Source organism: Ovis canadensis, chromosome 1 (assembly GCF_042477335.2).
Source record: "Ovis canadensis isolate MfBH-ARS-UI-01 breed Bighorn chromosome 1, ARS-UI_OviCan_v2, whole genome shotgun sequence".
NCBI classification, from domain to species: Eukaryota; Metazoa; Chordata; class Mammalia; order Artiodactyla; family Bovidae; genus Ovis; species Ovis canadensis.
In genome coordinates this window covers 138,199,284-138,217,460 of record NC_091245.1, presented here as the reverse complement: position 1 = coordinate 138,217,460, position 18,177 = coordinate 138,199,284, and the positions used below count along the sequence as shown (strand labels likewise).

Below are 18,177 nucleotides of genomic sequence, written 5' to 3'. Positions count from 1 at the left end.
AATTGGATTTTCATATACTATCCTGAGACTTACTCTTCCATCAAATGGCTCAGATATGAAGGAAAGTTTACTTAAGGAAAGAGAAATATTTCTCTACAACACTATTCAGTACGGTTTATATAGATTTCCTCATACAAACATAGGAAATTGAAAATGATTGACTTGCCTGTGTGTTACTCATTTTGGTCACATTTTGGTAGTTATTAAAGGACATAAATGTAATTATAGACATTCTCAGTTGATTCAGGCCTATTAACCATTCCCATTAAGATTTTAAAATATTAACTTTTTTCCAGCTCTTAAATATACTTTGTTTTCTAGGATAGTTTCAACTTTGCACCAAAATTGAGAGTAATGTACCAAGTTCTTATATACCTCTTATCTTGATATATGCATAGCCTCCTCCACTATAATCATGCAGAGTGGTACCTTTGTTACCATCAATGAACCTACATTGAGACATCATTTTTTATCCAGAGTTTGTATTAAGTGTTACTCTTGGTTTTGCAGATTCTATAGGTTTTGATGAATATATAATGACATGTATTCACCATTAGGGTATCATACAAAATAGTTCCAGTGCCCTAAAAATCTTCTGTCCTCTGCCTGCCTTCTCACCCCTGTCTCTCTGCTAATCCCTGACAACCACTGTTGTTCATAGTTTTGCCTTTTCTGTAGTGTCATATAGATGGAATCATACAGTAAGTAATCTTTTCAGATTGGCTTATCTCACTTAGTAATGTACCTCTAAAATTCCTCCTATATCTTTTCATGTGCCTCTGTATCTTTTCATGTTCATTTCTTTGTAGTATTGAATGATATTCCATTGCCTGGATGTTCCATGTTTTATCCTTACACCAAATGAAATAAATAACATGTTTGTCTCTATTTTTCTTAGTGAAAACCTACACTTCTGTTTTATAGTTGATGGTATATAATATAGTCATTCAGATGCAGTGTGCAATAATAACTGGCCCTACATGTTTAGAATGTTTCCTTTTAATAATGTAGCTTAGTTTTTGTTTTTTTTAACCCTGATGCAGAAAAGGAAGTCTCTAAGACACATTAAAATACATGTTAAAATGGAAATTTTGTAAAATTAATAGGTTATAAATTCCTTAAAAATGATAATATCATTCATATATTTGTTCACATTTTGCATTTATTGTTTTATAAATTTAGAAAATTCAAAAGTATGTATATTTAAGAATTTTATAATAAATAGGTTAAACTGTCTGGAATTTCAATAAACAATTTGTAAATCATCAAGTGTAGTTTTATATTGATGCTCCTGCTCTTTAGTTACTAAGTCATGTCCAACTACTTGCTACCCCAAGAACTATTTAGTCTGCCAGGCTCCTCTGTTCATAGGATCTCCCAGCCAAGAATACTGGAGTGAGTTGCCATTTCCTTCTACAGGGAATCTTCCCAATGCAAGGATCAAATCTCTATCTACTTCTTGGCAAGTGGATTCTTTACCCCTGAGTCACCTGGGAAGCTCTAGTTTATTCTTGTACAAATGTACTTCAATTTTGTAATATAGTCTTTAAGAAAAAAATATATTTTGTTTGTGTAAAGAAAATTTAATCTCCTTGTTTTAATAGGGAATACTCTTAATATTAAAAGAAACAATGAAATTGGCCATTTAATGAGTGAACCAAGGACCTAAAATTTAAACTATTCACTTTTTTTAACACTTTTTTTTTTAACAGATCAATATCTGTTTTGATCATATTGATATCATTCTAAGAAGCTCCCTTTTCTACTAACCAATAAAAGCTTCACTGTCTTATGTGAAATAACAAAATTAATTCCATGAAAGTAAATTGAACATATACCATAAGATTTAAACTAAATATGAAGAAATTATAGAGTGTGTGAGGTAAGAATAAACTTCAAATATAGCAGTTTGAATAATTATCATATAGAAAAATATTTTATATTACTATCCATTTTTTAGACAGGATTTTGTGGCCAGTGGTCTCCTTCCAACATAATTAGCAGTTTGAAATGTCAGTGTAGATAGGAGCATAGATATTCTGCTATGCAAATGCTTTAGATATTTCACAATTTCCCATGATTTATATTTGTACCAGGTTTTCAACAATTATAAAATATTCATTACTAAGTTTTTAGTTATTTGAAATATTTATCAGAAAAATGCTGGTATCTACTATTTCTTTTAGCCAAGTTTTTTTTTTTTCAAAATTAATGCAATTATTTTATTCTTTAATTTCCTTTCTTACATTAAAACATGTTACCTTAACTCATAAAATTTGATGTTTCCATCAGCATTCTCATAGAAGAAGAATACTTTTTGTATTTTAGATTATTCACTTTTTACACAGAATTGTTTTAAATTTAGAAAAGATAGATACTAAAACCTTAAGGGAGATTTGATAGATATTTAAAAATTGGTCAAAATTATGCATCACTTGAAATGTCATTCTAATTAAAAGTATATAGAATAAGTATACAGGCAAACTGTTTACCATCTGAACCACTAGGGAAGCCCATACTAATTATAATTCATGGTATATATGTATGTAGATACATATATAATACAAAATATAGTTTAATTTATCTTATACAGTGTCTACTTTTTATATTTTTTGATGTAGACCATTTTTAAAGTATTTATTAAATTTGTTACAATGGTGATTCTGTTTTATCTATTTATCTTTGTTGGCTATGAGGCATGTGGGGTCTTAGCTTCCTGTACCTTCTGCATTGGAAGATGAAGTCATAACCACTGGACCACCAGGGAGGTCCCTACAGATAATGTAGGAAGTCCCTACATTATCTAATGTGAATTAAATCACTAATCGCAATATGAGACTGACTATCTTCTAGCTTCTTTAATTCAAACATCAGGCAGGTATTGACATGTATATATGCACTATAGAAAAAGGTATGGAATAAGAGAGAGGGAAGGCTGGATGGACATTTTAGCGCTGTAGCCCAAGCCTCTACTAGCCACCCCCCGCAACCATTGCAACAGGCTCTATTTCCTTGTCTATGTGTTTCTAGCCTCTTCCTACCATCTTTTAAGAAAAGATCAGTTAGGTTTTGGTGGTGGTGGTGATTATTTTGTTTTAGTTGATTTATTTATTCATTTATCTATTCAATTGAAAGGTTCATTTTTTAACCTCATAATTTATCACTTAATCAGTATCTTCCACCAATTACCCCCAATATCAAATCCCTAATATCCATAAATATCTGCTAACTTCAGGTTATACTGTATATTTTCATATATCTCCTTCTTTGCTCATATTATGTTCTGACTGAAATGGGCTCATCATCACAGTGTCATGTCAGAAGTTATCTTCTCTATAATGCCTTCCTTGACTACTAAACATCAGCTTACATGCTTCTTCCACCTATTTTCGCAGGTCACAGTATGTTACACCACTAGAAAAGCATTTTCACTCACCCCTATCAATACACTAATAACTCCCAGTGAAGAGAGTCCTTTGCCTTTTTCTTATTTTAGTCTCACAACAATTTGATAGAATTCATTAATAGCATTATGATAATCATGTCATATGACTATCACATAGGATGATCATATGTCTTTGACCAATTTATCACTTGGCTAAACCATAACTTTTATGATATAAAGGACTAGAAAATATTTTGAAAAAGCATGCCATTCACAATCCTACTTTGTAAATGTACATATATATAATATATAAATATATATTTACATGTATACATAAATAAACATATATACTTTTAGAAAAGAGTGTAGGGTTTTACAAATTTTAATTAATTTGCATAGTAAAGTATATTTATAATTTCCTTTCCATTACTAAACCAATTATCCTCAATTAACTGCTTTTTCTTGCCTCAAATCAGTTACTTAGTTTAAAAAATACGTCTGATTTATCAGTGCTACCTCTTGATACTATCTTCTTCCAAACCTCTCCTATTAGTAGAGAAAAGGGACTTGAAAGGAAATTGTAGATTAGCATTATATTTATGCATCTAAAAAATCATTATACATGTAATATCATTTTGACAGAAAAATCAAAACGACTAGAAAATAGACAGTATTAAGAATAGTAAAATACAATCTTCCCCTCCAAAATATTGTATGAAAAGAAATTTACTTGTAGGTAATAAGTTGTCTACATCATTATTGCTTAACTGATTACACCCAAGAAAGACAAGACTACCTTTTTAAGATGTACCAAAAATAACCTGAAGACTTAAAACCTATGAGAACTTCCTTGGTGGCTCAGAAGGTAAACAGTCAGCCTGCAATGCAGGAGACCCGGGTTTGATCCCTGGGTCAGGAAGATCCCCCGGAGAAGGCAAAGGAAACCCACTCCAGTACTCTTGCCTGGAAAATCCCATGCACAAAGGTGTGTAGGCAAAGAATCGGAAACAACTGAGCAACTTCACTTTCCTTTTCCTTTTAAAACATATGTAAACAATGGCACAGGGCTTTATTGATATGTTTGAGTAATGTTGAAAGATTATTGGTGAATTTTGCTTATATCATTTAAAATCTGAAAATTTTCAATTCCTAAATTAATGAGGAATACTACAAAGGGTTTTATCAAAGAACCAGAAAGCTAGAAAATCACATGCAATATAAACTTCCATGTAACTACTGATCTCCAGCATGACTTTTATAGTATGTTTCTAGATATATAAAGAGCTCCAATGAACTCAATATGTGTTCATTTAAAACACATCTAATTACCTCTGTGTGATCCTAAAAGCTAAAAATCCCTCAGACATGTCCCAAAACACTTAAAAATTGGTGTAATTACATACAAGTATGTACATTTTAAAAGTTTCTAACAGTTTTTATTTTTAATATATTTTTAAGATTTTACCCTTTTAAAATTCCAATATTATTTGCCTGAAATGCAATCCTTTATAAAAGACTGCATGTTTATCTTCACTGATGATAATACTCTCTTCACAGCCAGCACAGATATAACCTTATATACGTTTTTCCTTTAAATCATACCCTGGAAAACATGTAAGATAGAACACTGTACCCACACAGTTTTTGTACAACTAGTTCAATAAGCAATTGAATATCAGAATAAAGTGAACATTTAAGGGCACTCCACAGACATGAGTTTGAGTAAGCTCCAGGATTGCTTATGGAAAGGGAAGCCTGGCATGTTGCAGTCCATGGCGGGGTGGGCGGGGGGTGGGGGGTGGCAAAGGGATTGATATGACTGAGCGACTGAACTGAATTGAACTGAACTGAAAAAGTTGCTAATGACCACATTTTGTCAAAAAGCTGAATGATGTAATTACTTTATCTCATAAATACTATTAACAAGAATTGTCCAAAAAGAACTGATATTACAGAGTAAATGATTAGAACACAAAGAAAGTATAGTCATAATTTAAAATGAAGGAAACTTTGATCCACTTCATATTAAAATAAACTTTTAAGAGATTTAATCTTATTATTTTATTTAAATGGATATTTACATGTTTAAAATATTGTGCAAAATAACCTTAACTATAAAAATAACAGTAAATGTAATTCAGAACCTCAAAACTAATGGTGAGCTAAACTAAAGTAGACAAAAATGAAGAGAATACATATTTCTTAGGCAAGAATACTGTAGGGGGTTGCCATTTCCTCCTCCACGATATCTTCCTGACTCAGGGATTGAACCCATGCCTCTTGTGTCTCTGGCATTGGTAGGCTGATTCTTTACCACTGTGCCATCTAGGAAATATGCATATATCTATACAATATATATTATATATATATATATATATATATTTGTTCACAAACTGAGCAGAGTTCAGTGTTATCTGTCAATAACAGATATCTGTCAGATAACACTGTCAATAAGAGCATTATCAATAATTATCTTTATTTTTTTTTAATTTTGACATCAGACTTTCAAAGACTGGGAAAGATTTTAATTTGACATATAGAAGTAAGGCAATGATCAAAATGGTAAATTTATTATACAAATAATGAAAAAATTTAAAAATAATATTAAACTAAAAAACTTCTTAAGTTTTAGTCACAGTGATATGCACATCTGTAACTGGAAGAATGAAAATATACCGAAACCTTAGGCCTAATGAATAGTTTATCAAATATAGTAAAAAATACATGTAAAATATAAACATTTATTTACAGTTATTTTATGCACCATACTTCATGTATGCTAGCAATATTAAAGTATTTATACTTGCTGAAATCTAGGAAGATTGGGGTAAAAGAAGAGAAATCCTAATTTTTTAAAAGAAGATACTTTTATTATTATTATTATTATTATTATTATTTTACTTTGCAATATTGTATTGGTTTTGCCACAGATCAACATGAATTTAAAAAAAAAAGAAGATACTATAAACAAGTGATGAGTAATAAGTTTGCTGTAAACAAAGTGGTCATTTGTGTTATTCACTCAGTCATATCCAACTCTTTGTGACCCCATGGACTGTAGCCCATCAGGCTCCTCTCTCCCTGAGATTTCCCAGGCAAGAATACTGAAGTGGGTTGCCATTTCCTTCTCCAGGGGATCTTCCTGACCCAGGGTTCAAACCTGGGTCTCGTGCATTACAGGCACATACTTTACCATCTGAGCCATCAGGTTTGTAAAGTAATATTTCTACAGTGTTTTGGAATTCCCAAAGTTCCTTCATATATGATTATCAAAGAACATTTTAGCTAGGTTATATGGAAATTATTGTCGATATTTCATTAATAATTAAATAGAATAAAAGTGTGACTGAGATATTTCCATTTGTAGTGTGTTGGCCACAAAATGGTGGAGATGAAAATAATTTCCATCAATGTTTATTTTCTATAAATTCAATTTCTTGTATTTTTATATTTTGTAAATGTACATTACATTTTTCTCAAAAGATGAATATGTTATAAAGTTATTTTAAAATAAAAGCACGTGTCACAGGAGGAGATATTCAATTTTTCTCTGGTCGTGTGTGTGTGTGTTAGTCACTCAGTCATGTCTGACTCTTTGCGACCCCATGAACTATATAGCTTGCGAACCTCCTCTGTCCATGTGATTCTCCAGGCAAAAATACTGGAGTGGGTTGCAATTCCCTACTCCCTGGGATCTTCCTAATCCAGGGATTGAACACAGGTCTCCAGCATTGCAGGCAGTTTCTTCACCAACTGAGCTACCTGGCAAGTCCTCTGTTTGTATGGAGAAGCAACGAAAAATGTGGCTTGGATTGGAGAGAGAGTATAAATTCCAATCGTAGTAGCTCTTGAGTTTGTTTGAATTTTTAAAACATTTTGGATTAATAGAAATTGATATGTTTAGTCACCCTTGCTGTTATAGTTTGCAGTGATTCTTTCTTTCTTTTTATTTAATACAATTAAAGACAAATTGATCAGACATTAAAAACCTCAGAATTTCAAACATTTGTCTCAAACAGGCTTCAGTTCAGTTCAGTTCAGTTCCTCAGTTGTGTCTGACTCTTTGTGACCCCATGGACTGCAGCACACCAGGCCTCCCTGTCTATCACCAACTCCTGGAGTTACTCAAACTCATGTCCATTGAGTTGGTGATGCCATCCAGCCATGTCATCCTCTGTTGTCCTCTTCTCCTCTAGACTTCAATCTTTCCAGCATCAGGGTCCTTTCAAATGAGTCAGTTCTTCCCATAAGGTAGCCAAAGTATTGGAGTTTCAGCTGCAACATCAGTCTTTCCAATGAATATTCAGGATTGATTTCCTTTAGGATGGACTGGTTGGATCTACTTGCAATCCAAGGGACTCTCAAGAGTCGTCTCCAACACCATAGCTCAAAAGCATCAATTCTTTGGAGCTCAGCTTTCTTTAAGTTCAACTCTCACATCCATACATGAATACTGGGAAAACCATAGCCTTGACGAGACAGACCTTTGTTGGCAAACTAATGTCTCTGCTTTTTAATATGCTGACTAGGTTGGTTATAACTTTCCTTCCAAGGAGTAAGCGTCTTTTAATTTCATGGCTGCAGTCACCATCTGCAGTGATTTGGGAGCCCCCAAAATAAAGTATGTCACTGTTTCCACTGTTTCCCCATCTATTTGCCATGAAGTGATGGGACTGGATGCCATGATCTTAGTTTTATGAATGTTGAGCTCTAAGCCAACTTTTTCACTTTCCTCTTTAACTTTCAAGAGGCTCTTTAGTTCTGTGCTTTCTGCCATATGGATGGTGTCATCTGCATATCTAAGGTTATTGATATTTCTCTCTGCAACCTTGATTCCAGCTTGTGCTTCATCCAGCCCAGCATTTCTCATGTTGCCCTATCCTTGCCGCAGTCCTCCACTGACCCATACCTCCACAGGAGACTCTCAAGCACAGTTCTGTCCCAGTTTCCATGGGGTTCCCAGGTCCCAGGCACACAACACCTGCCTGAGCCCTCTGAGTGTCCCTGGCAGGAATGGGGTCCGATTCTAAAGGCAAATTCACCCCTCTAAACAGGCTTATCAAATGTGAATTCAAATTGAATGGATCAATTATATGGCAAAAACAAACACAGCATCTAAAACAATTTTCCTCCAATTAAAAAATTAAGAAACATTAAATGGAATGGATCCATCAGTTCAGGGATTAACAACAGTCAGTATGAATACAGGAAACCCATGGTCATGACATAGAAGAAAACTGTGGTATGTGGAGAAATGAAAAGAGTGGGACATTGTTCTTAGTTTGTTATATCAGTCGTTTCAAAAGTTTACCCTTTAATAGTGAATTTTATAACATGCTTGAATAAGAGTCTTCATTGTTTTTTCTACTTGTGATTACACTTGCAGAAGTCATGTCTCAAATATACAAAAGTAGATACTTGGAATCATTTTTCTAAAAATCTAAAGTACATAATAATGGTATTTTCTATGAATATGCCTGATTCCTCATTGAATATAACTGAGAGAAAACTATCAAACCTAAAGACAAAACATATCTAATTTAAGTTCTCTTTAGCAAGTTAGGTATTTCCAATAGGAAATTGTCTTATAAATACAACTTTTCTCTACCCAACTCCTCAGGATTGAAAAGATTATTATCTTTCTTGAGTGGATTATGTTAAAAAATGTAAAGGTTTCAGCTTAATCTATAGTGGGCAATACTGTGATTATACTTCATTTTCAATATCGCCACTGTTGATAAAGCTATACAGTTTATCAACATTTTTAAGTCTTTTAAAAATACTTTTTTTTTTCTGTTGACATAGTCTAGACCTTAATCTTGTTTCTATACTTTAGCTCTTTTTGCTATATTTTCCTACCCTTTGTTGATTCTGAGGGATCCTGGAAAAATATCACAGAACACCAAATAATCAATTTAAGATCATTTCCAGGTATATGAATGACAAGTGATTTTGGAAAGCAACAATCTAAATAACAGAGCAAGAAACTATATGAAATCTTAAGTTCACTTTTTAATTAGAATATTAGGTATGCTTTGTAAGGTTTTTTATTTTTAACTGTAGGATAATTGCTTTACAGTGCTGTGTTGTTTCTGCCATTTGACAGTGTGAAGCAGCCAGAAGTATACATATATCCCCTCTCTCTGGAGCCTCCTTCCCATCCACTCCCATCTCACCCCTCTAGGTTGTCACAGAGCACCAGGCTGTTCTCCCAATGCTATACCACAACTTCCCACCATCTGTCTATTTTACACATGGTAATGTATATATTTCAGTGCTGCTCTCTCCATTCTTCCCACTCTCTTCATCCCCTGCTCTGTCCACAAGTCCATTCCCTACATCTGTGACTATTCCTGCCCTGAAAATAGGATCATCAGCACCATTTTCCTAGACTTCTTATATATGTGTTAACATGAAATATTTGCTTTTCTCTTTCTCACTTCACTCTGTGTAACAGGCTCTAGGTTCATCCACCTCATTTCAACTGACTCACATTTGTTCCTTTTATGACTGAGTAAGACTCTTGAGAGTCCCTTGGACCACAAGGAGATCCAACCAGTCCATTCTGAAGGAGATCAGCCCTGGGTGTTCTTTGGAAGGACTGATGCTAAAGCTGAAATTCCAGTACTTTGGCCACCTCATGTGAAGAGTTGGTTCATTGGAAAAGACTCTGATGCTGGGGGGGAATTGGGGGCAGGAGGAAAAGGGGACGACAGAGGATGAGATGGCTGGATGGCATCATCTGACTCAATGGACGTGAGTTTGAGTGAACTCCAGGAGATGGTGATGGACAGGGAGGCCTGGCGTGCTGTGATTCATGGGGTCGCAAAGAGTCAGACACGACTGAGCAACTGAACTGAACTGAATATTCCATTATATATATATATATATATATATATGTATATATATGTGATATATATATATCACAACTTCTTCATTCATTCCTCTGCCAATGGACATCTAGGTTGCTTCCATGTCCTGGTTATTGTCAGTAGTGCTGCAATGGGCATTGGTATGCATGTGTCTTTTTGAATTATGGTTTTCTCAGGGTATATGCCTGGTAATGGAATTGCTGGATCATATGGTAGTTTTATTTTTAGTTTTTAAAGGAGCCTCCATACTGTTATCCATAGTGGCTGTATCAATTTACGTTTCCACCTACAGTGCAAGCATTGTTGTTTAGTGGCTAAGTTGTGTCCAACTCTGCAACTCCATGGACGGTAGCATGCCAGGTTCCTCTGTCCATGGGATTTCCCAGACAAGAATACTAGAGTAAGTTGCCATTTCCTTCTCCAGGAGATCTTCCTGTCTCAGGCATCTTACCTGTGGTTCCTGCACTGGCAGATAGATTCTTTACCACTAAGCCACCAGGGAAGCCCCTTTCTCCACAGGTTCTCCAGCATTTTATATATATATATATATATATATATATATATATATATAGATAGATAGATAGATAGATAGATAGATAGATAGATGTTTCTATTATGGCCATTCTCACTGGTGTAGATGATACCTCATTGTAATTTTGTTTAGATTTTCTTTATTAATAAACAATGTTGCTCATCTTTTCATGTTTGTTGACCATCTGTTTTTCTTCTTTTGAGAAATGTCAGTCTAGATCTTCCACATATTTTTTGACTAGGTTGTTTGTTTTTCTGATAATGAGCTCCTTGTTTATTTTGGAGATTGATCCTTTGTCAGTTGCTTCTTTTGCTATTATTTTCTTCCATTCTCACAGTTATCTTTTCATCTCATTTACAGTTTCCTTTGCTGTGCAAAAGCTTTTAAATTCAATTAGGTCCCATTAGTTTACTTTTGTTTTTATTCCCATTACTCTAGGAAGTGGGTCAAAGAGAATCTTTCTGTGAATTATGTCAATGAATGATCTGCCTGTGTTTTCATCTAATAGATTTTCATTTAAAATATATATTACCCCAGAGTGTACCTTTTATAATGCATGAAGATTACTCTAGGTCCTTCTTAATCTAAAAATCTTACCTTTTGGTCCTTTGTTGTGTTTTACAGAATCCAATGAATGAAATTAAATTAGGGAAACTTATGCTTCATAAATAAAACTGAACTTCAATCAATGTATGTTAAGCCTAAAGACTTACGTTAGTTTTAATCCCTTTTAGTACATATCAGGAAACCCCTCTAATGCTGAACTAATTTTGAAGCACTCAGTGAAGGTTTGTGAAGTCTAAGTGAATTAATAGTTCTTTAAAAAAAAAATGAAACTATATAGACACAAAAGTCTACAGATAATCCAGATGTCTGATTTTAAATTAGCTGAGTTGCTGACCAACACAGCTTGTTTTCTTTGTTTGTTTTCTTCTAAGATTCAGGATCTTAGCTCCCAAGCCAGGGATGGAACTTTCCCCACAGCAATAGAAGCTCAGAGTGTTAACCACTGGACTACCAGGGAAGTCCCCCAAGACAGGTTAGAAGGAGCTCAAATGTAGAAAGCAGGCTGCTCCTTCTCTTTCCACATAGGATGAAACATATGTGCGTATAGATTTATACACAGGTTTTCCATAAATCATTTGATATATGAAAATGATGCACTAGGCAAAATGAAGGAAGAATGTGTAAACAGGAGACCAATAGACCTACCTCTATTGTGGAAGAGATTAGTATTTGTTCAAGGTCATGATGAACAACAAACATTTTCCTTGTAGTCTTTTGTACACTCAACTATATTTATCAATGTGTGTGTGCTCAGTTGCACAGTCATATTTGTCTCTTTGCAATCCCATGGACTGTAGCCCACCAGGCTCCTCTGTCCATGGATTTTTCAGGCAAAAATACTGAAGTGGATTGCCATTTCCTACCTCAGGGTATATTTAGCACTATCATTTATGAAAATAGTTACCACTATTCTGGGTGCAACAACCAAATCTCCATTTAGGACCATTTAAATTTAAATTAATCACCATTTAAATTTTTTTTAGTTTTTTCTCTATATTTTTATCACAAATTTCTAATCTAAAAGTAATTCTCAACCTATAGAGAGTTAAATAAAAAACTGAACTACTTAAGAATCTAAACGCAATGGTACTTTTATAAATAAAATGTACTGTTTTTTTTTTTAGGTATTAGCATCAAACAATATTTCATGGAAAATTATTTTGGTGCTTTTAGCAGTAACCTAATTTCTGCAACAGAAATATGAAAAAATCATGCATATGACAGCTGTGATTTTTCCCCCATATTTAAGTGTTTTGATTTTATATTTTGATGACTATTAAATTGCAATTACATTAGCTCTTGGGCTACATATTGGTTTAGTTAGGCAATTTCTAGCTTTCACAGTATGGGGGGTGCAGCTTGGAGGGTTGTTGTAAAACTTCTCTTAGGCTGATTCTCATATTTGCTTCCAATAATAAAATATGTATGTACTAATAGATGTTTGAATTTTTGACACCTAAATTATTTATATGTTATTAATTCTAACATGAAATCCCTTTTCAAAGAGAAATATAAAAGAACACCAAAAAAAAAAATCTGAAAACAAGGATTCAAGAAAAATACAGAAAAGCAAGAAATAATTATTTGCATTATTTTACCACTTTTAAATAGTTGTTTTTCTACTAGTAGCATAGAAAAAATGAATATTCACATGTTTATGCAAGCAAATTACACATTTTAATTTATTCACTAGTTTTATTACTATATTTTGACTATTTGATGCTGCTGCTGCTGCTGCTAAGTCACTTCAGTTGTGTCCGACTCTGCGACCCCATAGATGGCAGCCCACCAGGCTCCTCTGTCCCTGGGATTCTCCAGACAAGAATATTGGAGTGGGTTGCCATTTCCTTTTCCAATGCATGCATGCATTTTAAGTCGTGTCCGACTCTGTGCCACCCAATGGACAGCAGCCCTCCAACCTCCTCTGTCCACAGGATTCTCCAGACAAGAATATTGGAGTAGCTTGCCATTTCCTTTTCCCATTTAACGCTGAGTAAAATCTTGACTTAAGCAAGGTATAAAAAAAACATAAAACTGAGAAGTTTCCTATTGGTCTAGTCATTAGGATTCGGTGCTTTCATTGCCATGGTTTGGGTTCAATCCCTGGTTCAGGAACTAGGATCCCAGAAGCCATGCAGTGTGGCATATATATATATATATATATATATATATATATATGCACTAAGTTGCTTCAGTTCTGTGCGACTCTTCGAGACCCTATGGACTGTCGCCTGCCAGGCTCCTCTGTCCATGGATTCTCCAGGCAAGAATATTGGAGTGGGTTGCCATGCCTTCTGGCTAAATAAATAGTCTTCAGTTCTACAGATCTAATATTAAGGGTTATCTTGTAATGTGGAAACCTGAAAATATTTTTGTTTTCGTAATGGAGTTAAATAAAACTTAAGTCATAAAGCACATATGTAAGTATTCTGGGAAGCTAAAAAGAAAAGATATCTTTAAAATGCTTTAAATGATTGTCATGCTTAGTTTCAATGTATTAAGTAATTAAAACCATAATTTACTTATAAAGATTTTTTGTATGTTGCTAAGGACATAAATCATTCCTAGTCCCCAAATCCTACTGATGCAATGCTATATATGGTAATGACTCTGTGAGAAGTCCAGAGAAATAAGTGAACTTCTACAATAGACCAAGTTGGTAGCAAAAGAAAGAAGGAAAATATAAGGAAATTTAGCTTTCATAATTATTATAGCTTAACTTCATGGAATATGAGAAAATATAAACATTTAAATATATTGTTGGTGATGGACAGGGAGGCCTGGCGTGCTGCGATTCATGGGGTTGCAAAAAGTCGGACACAACTGAGCAACTGAACTAAACTGAACTGAAATATATTGTTAAGCTAAAAAAAGCTTTCACCAAAGAATGTAATTAAATATTTATTACATAAACCTATTTGATATCCATGCCTATTCCTTGCAGTGACAAAATATATATTTAGTTTTTCTTAAAAAGTAACTTTACGTAGTCATCCAACTTTGTAATCATTAGTTAAAAAGGTATAACTTCATTTCTCTAGGAAAAAAGTAATAACTCTTAAGGTCACTATTCCCCCACTGTAAGATGCTTTATAAATATAATGTTTCTAAGCACTTTTTTGAACTCAGGAATTAAGCAGATCAATATACTGGTTTAATACTAAAAAGGTCACAAATAAAATATTTATCATTTAAAAGCTAACTAGCTAAAACTAAGTCATTTCAAAACAGTGACTGTATTCTCAGAAGAATAATCAATGCTTAACAAGAGATTCTGAAGTTTGTTGATGAAGAAATATATTTATTGAACTAATTTAATTTCAAACAGTCAATTTTTTCACCAAAACTGCATTTCCACAGAATTTTGTGATAATAATAATGATACTTGTTAAATTTTTACCTTGTGATTTATTTATTTTTTTTCCTTTTTTTTTTAGTTTTTTATTTTTTAAATTTTAAAATCTTTAATTCTTACATGCGTTCCCAAACATGAACCCCCCTCCCACCTCCCTCCCCATAACATCTCTCTGGGTCATCCCCATGCACCAGCCCCAAGCATGCTGTATCCTGCGTCAGATATAGACTGGCGATTCAATTCTTACATGATAGTATACATGTTAGAATACCTTGTGATTTAAATACATTATTATATTCACAGGTCTTTCCAACAACTTCATGGCTTAGTTTGTAGAGATTGTTTTCCAAAGTGTCCCCATTTTCAATAAAGAGGCATCTCAGCCTTAGAGAAAAGTTAACTGACTCAACAAAGGATATGGAGGAGTAAGTGATGGAAGCAGGATTTTCTGATGCCAGATTCAGTGCCTTTTCTAACAAAGCAAAAGTCTTCACATTTTAAAAATAGTAAATGGGGATTTATGTCATTGACCAGATATATCATCATTGAGCTGTGGGATTCATTGCCTAAAACTTTGACTAGATATGCATGTGAGAGGAATCTAAATGAAGTAGGAAAGAAGTAATTGAAGTTCAAATGTCCATTTGAGTCACTATATCCACAGGGGCTTACACTCAATCAAATCATTATTTTTTTACTCTTCTTGTCTGAACTTTGGTGGTTGAATCATGTGAGGCAAATCCAAAGTAATTAAAATTAACACTGAAAAACATATTTTTGCTTTACATAAAATCAAAGATCTCTCATAAGGAAATGTCTTTATTGTAACAGTAGATTCTGGTGAGGGTCATTTATATTTGAAAAGGAATAATGAAAGAAAAATATAATTGTTTAAAGTGCTGAAACAAAACCTAGTTTTCTTGTTACATTATTTTTCTAGCATGAGGTACTAGGTTTTTTAATAGTGCATACAGATACATCTTTGAAAATTTTAAAATAATATTTGGAATCTCATTGTCCATTTGTATATTGAAACTTTACATGAAAAAAATACCAAATTCCCATGGCTGAAAAATATTTTGTTTCTCTAGTTTTTCCTTAAAGTGGGTTCATATGATAAGAGAATAGTTCCCTCAAAGTTAATAATTTCTCTGGATTCGCACTAGGCAATTTTTCTACACTAAAACCATCTAAATAGCATGTAAACTTCGATGGGGGAAGGAGATTCTGAAAAGGCATGAAAATTTTTTTTCCTCCAACACTGTGTTTCTATTGCCTGTTTCTAATTATGGGAAATAAAATAATTGTAATCAAAATGACAATTTTTAAAGGCATGTGAGTTTCAGGTTTGTTGATTCTGTGGTTAAAGAATTCTTATTTGCAACAACACAGGATGCTGTACAGGAATATCTGTGTTCTAGCACAGGTGATGGCACCCACTCCAGTACTCTTGCCTGGAGAATCCCGTGGATGGAGGAGCCTGGTGGGTTGCAGTCCATGGGGTCACTAAGAGTCAAACACGACTGAGAGACTTCACTTGCACTTTTCACTTTCATGCATTGGAGAAGGAAATCCAACCCATTCCAGTGTTCTTGCCTGGAGAATCCCAGGGACGGGGAAGCCTGGTGGGCTGCTGTCTATGGGGTCACACAGAGTCGGACACAACTGAAGCGACTCAGGAGCAGCAGCAGCAGCAACACAGGTGAACCATGAGGTCGCCTGAGTAAGTGCCAGGCACCATGTCACAGAAGGATTTTTACGACTCTACCTGCAAACTCTGGGAGTGTTAAGAAATATGTTGTTATTGTTTAGTTACTAAGTATCCCTCTTTTGTGACCTCATTAACTGTAATCCTCGAGACTCCTTTGTCCATGGGATTTCCCAGGAAAGAGCACTGGAGTGGGTTGCCATTTCCTCCTCCAGGGAATCTCCCCAACCCAGGGATCAAACCTGTGTCTCCTGAATTGGCAGGCAGATTCTATAGTATACCACTGAACCACAAGGCAAGCCTGTTATGGATATATAAATAATATGTATTTCCTGAAAAAAAAATTTAGATATGAAATTCAGAAAAATAAACTAGTATTCAGACAGGTGTGATATATTCAAGATTGGCCTGTTAGTAGAAAATTCAACATAAGAACTCTTATATCAGTTCCTTTGGATCACAATTTCTTCAATCGTGGTTAAAATATATTAGACCTAACTTTAAAAATATGACTTAGAAAATCTTTATTTTGCATATATATTTTTTTCAGAAGTAGTTTTCTCAAAACCCAAATTTGCTTCTGTATCTGTCACTTGAATTGCACACCACTCACAGATTGAGCATGCTATTGTGATACTGAGTGGTAAATGTATTTTATCATTTAAAATGATAATTATGTTTATAATGTTATATAGGCAAATTTTAACATCATCATGGTCATTTTGAACAATTTTATGTAACTGTCATATGCTTCTGTTTTTTACCTCTAGATAACACATATCTCCAGTTTAATCTTCTATCTTTCCGTTATGCTCTCTTTCCTATCTGCATTGTTATAGTTGAGGAATTGCCCTTCATATTCAACTACAGGCATATAATATTTGATTAATTTTTGCTGCATTATCCCTCTTGCTATTTCTACTCTGTTAGTCAGTCTATTCCACCCTATTCTCTATCACCTCTTTCATGAATCCTTTGTGTATGACTTGTGGAATTTCCTCCAACCACATGTCATGAAAAAGTGCCTCCCATCTTTCCCTACCTTTTCATGATATGACTTCAGCCAGTCAGTTCAGTTGCTCAGTCGTGTTCAACTCTTTGTGACCCCATGGACTGCAGCATGCCTGGCTTCCCTGTCCATCACCAACTCCCAGAGCTTACTCAAATTCATGTCCATTGAGTCCATCATGGATATGACTTCAGAAAGCTCACAACTCTGTTAAAGTTTGCCTCTGGTCTAATGTGATTTGTTAAACTATTAACTGGAAAAATACAAGTAAATATTTTATTCTAAAATGATGCAGAACAGGAATAGAGATGCAGATGTAGAGAATGAACTTGTGGACACAGCAGGATGGAGGAGAGGATGGAACAAATTGAGAGAGTACCACTGACATATCCACACTACCACGTGTAAAATATTAGCACGTAGCCAGTGGGAAGTTGCTGTATAGTACAGGGAGCTTAGCTCTGTTCTGTGATGACGTAGAGGGGCCAGACAGGGGTAGTGGGAGGGAGGCTCAAAAAGGACAGGATGTATGTACACATATGACTGATTCACATTGTTGTACAGCAGAAACTAACACATTGAAAAGCAGTTACATTCTGATAAAAATGATGGTTTTTGAAATATTTCCAGGCTGATATTTTAAAGTGTATCCTCTGTCAAAGCAAAGTGCTATAGCATCATTTCAAGACTAAGTCTTAAAACTAACATTATTCCAAATAGAACATCTATTTAACACATCTCTTACAGGA

At 34.2% G+C, this 18,177-nt stretch overlaps 1 protein-coding gene across 1 annotated transcript in view; it reads left to right on the top strand.

Moving 5' to 3' along the window:
* Positions 1-18,177, top strand: part of NCAM2 (neural cell adhesion molecule 2) — a 263,454-nt gene that overhangs the window by 232,431 nt on the left and 12,846 nt on the right. The gene's annotated exons all lie outside the window — the stretch shown is intronic.